The 2,956-nt window shown below is 47.1% G+C and overlaps 1 pseudogene across 1 annotated transcript; it reads right to left on the bottom strand.

The window, feature by feature from the left end:
• Positions 1-530: 530 nt before the first annotated feature.
• On the bottom strand, positions 531-2,630 carry LOC147639872 (3-ketoacyl-CoA synthase 13 pseudogene; annotated as a pseudogene). The gene has a single exon (XR_015262132.1). The product of XR_015262132.1 is annotated as a 3-ketoacyl-CoA synthase 13 pseudogene (transcript).
• Positions 2,631-2,956: the final 326 nt, after the last annotated feature.

Genomic DNA, 2,956 nt, shown 5'->3' with positions numbered 1-2,956 from the left:
ATATTGGATTGGAATGCTGATGTATATTTATATGCCAAGTTTGATGGTTTATTCAAAGAAATATAAGTGCTCTAGAAGCTTCTACATGGATATACATGACGAGCATGGTGTGTTTATATATAGGTTGGTAAGTTGAGGACCATAAGGCCCATCATAGGCTTCAAATCTAAGGCTTATCTCTACTCATCACCCTTCGAAGACGAGCGTTTTGTTTTTAAAAAAAATAAAATTGACTGGAATTAGAAAGTGCAACACAACACACACCCATGCGTGCCTTCGCTTGCGCAATGAGGGCTTGAACCTGTAACTTTGAGACTCTCGAGCAACAACTCTTTCCTCTTTCCATTGCACTATTTTGTGGTCAACAAAGACGAGCCTTTTGTTTTTATACATATGCAAGAATACTCTCTTTTTATACATGTAAGAATAACAACGAAAGGCCGTTATCTAAGGCTGCTATTCACCAAAACGTAAGGCCACTAGTAGAGATAACAACGTAAGGTGGCTATTCACCAAAACCTTATCAAAGATTTCAAAGCAATCGCTGAAGCTTTTCAATGCTATATAAAGAAGAATATGACCTCATACCAAAGACATTAACTGATTGATGCCAATGAAGTTGGCAACTGAAACAGCAAGATCAGGTAGACCTTTCCACATTAATAAGTGGCAAGACAAAGCTGCCTGTGAAAAGATTTATCAAAACACAAACGACGATGACATGAAACGCTCAACGATTTCTTCCGAATCGAGCGACAGTAGAAACTGTTCATCTTTTTACTAGGATTTCATCAAGTAGAGCATGTGATGGAAGTATCTTGACAGCTAAACTGGGTATCTGTGAACGCAATCAGCCCATGGATTGAACTTTGAAGCCGGGATGTCGGAAATCGCCTTCCATATGGTGCTGTTGCATTTAAAGCCTGACCCCAACCCCAGCATCCATACCTTGTCCCCAGCCTTGATCCTTTGCTTGGACTCCAAATACGCCAGCACATACCATAGGGAGCTTGCTGATGTATTCCCCCATCGGTGAAGCGTGCTCCGGGAAGGTTCAAGGAGGAAGTCATCCAAGTAGAGATTCTTCTGTATTTCATCAATTACAGCCCTTCCTCCTGCATGGATGCAGAAGTGCTCAACTGCAAGCTTGAAGTCTGGCTGATACTGCTTCACTTTCAGATTCAAAATCTCTCTGCAGAGAAGGCTGAAAACAAACAGGAGCTGCTCGGACAGGGGTAGGATGAGAGGACCAAGGGTACGGATGTTGGTTCTAAGGGCATCTGCAGCTACCCCCATGAGGTTTTTGTTGAGGGCAACCCCCAGGATCCCCTTCCCATCTTCTCTCTGAAATGCACAGCAGAACGCTTTGTCATCGGCAGCTTTGTGAGTTCTTATGCAATGGAGGAACTCATACTTGCTTCTGGATCTTTCACTCTGCTTGTTGGTGAGCAGCATGGCAGCACACCCTACTCTGAAAAGGCAGTTGGTGACAAGCATGGGCTTCTCATTGCCGAAATACCAGTTGAGGGTGACGTTCTCAGTGCTGACAACCAGGGCATATTGGTTGGGGCGGGCTTTGAGAAGATCAGCCGCCAGCTTGCAGGCGATTAGGGAGGCACTGCAGCCCATGCCAGCAAGGTGGAAGGTTTTGCAGTCCTCTCTGAGCTTGTAGTGATTGACAAGCATGGAAGCATAGGAGGGGGCAGGGCTATGGAGGCTACAGTTGGTGATAACAATGGAAATGTCTTGAGGATTGACATGGGATTTGAAGAGAAGTTCATCCACAGAGCCAAACAAGACATCCTTGGCTTCGGAGCAGGCGTCGGAGAAGTTAGGGCCATGGGACTGCCTGAAGAGGCACTGGGGGATGTATGTCTCCTCACCCAATCCGGACCGTACGAAGATTTTTCTCTGGAAATCCATGCTGGGGAGGCTGAATCTGTGAGAATTCATTCTAGTGATGAACTCACAGAGCTCATAGTTGCACTTCATTTCGTCAACAGGCTTGTAGCAGCTGAAGTCCAGCAGATAGACAGGCTTAGAAGACCTCTGCGGCAGAAGGCGGTGAAACGCGCACACCGCAGCTATTAACCAACACCATGCAGCAAGCCTGTATCGCTTCAGCAGCCTCCACATGTCCGGCAGATAATTATACACCACATGGGATTCCCCACTGCTAACTGCACCTATAACAGCTGCAAGAAAGATCAAAGAGAAGCCCAATACAGCAATGGCCGGTAGCCGAGTACTGGTTCCCTTGCTACTAGTGTTGTTGGGGTCCTCGACTGGTTGAAGCTTGCATTCTCCCATACTGAACAGGGGCTCTCGCTTGGTCTAACTCTAAGATGAGCTTTAGGTAGCTCTAACAAACTCTAAGCTCGCTTGGCGGGCGTTAGGTGGGTGGATAAGGCTCTCAGCTCCCTGTAAAACGATGGCTAAGTTAGAAGGCCAGCCTATAATTCAACAAGCAGGTAGGAGGAGAGGAGGAGAAAACAGCCCATACTCTCATAGCAACATCCTCTCTCTCTTGCTCTCGCTCTCGCTTTCTCACCCACACACACGTCGCTCTTTATTGAGCTTCAACAGATTCTTAAAACAGCCACGCCGAAAGCGGGGAAGATGGCGCGTGAGCAGTGACGATAAAATAGCGAGGGCAGCTGGGCTTAAAAGTTGCAGGCGAAGCGTGAGTGTGACAAAGAAACTTCACCGGTGTAAATAAAAAGCACACTAGATTCTACTCCTCGTTCTCTCTCTGTGAGAGACGAGAGCCAGCCAGCACGAGCAATACGGGTGGAGACACTGGACAGGCTTACATGCAGATGGACTGCATGCCAGCTAGTTCTATTGATGCGCAGTCAATGAGGAGGGTAAGATTGTGTGTGTGGGCCCCCCGTGTGTGTGCCCTGTGCACGCCGTATAGAATGCCAAGTGCTACTAACATAACTAGAGAGAGCCT

The sequence above is a fragment of the Cibotium barometz genome, chromosome 3 (assembly GCF_041138505.1).
Source record: "Cibotium barometz isolate CiBa-2024 chromosome 3, ASM4113850v1, whole genome shotgun sequence".
NCBI classification, from domain to species: domain Eukaryota; kingdom Viridiplantae; phylum Streptophyta; class Polypodiopsida; order Cyatheales; family Cibotiaceae; genus Cibotium; species Cibotium barometz.
The sequence above is the reverse complement of the archived record's forward strand: the minus strand, read 5'-3'. Positions and strand labels throughout refer to the sequence as shown.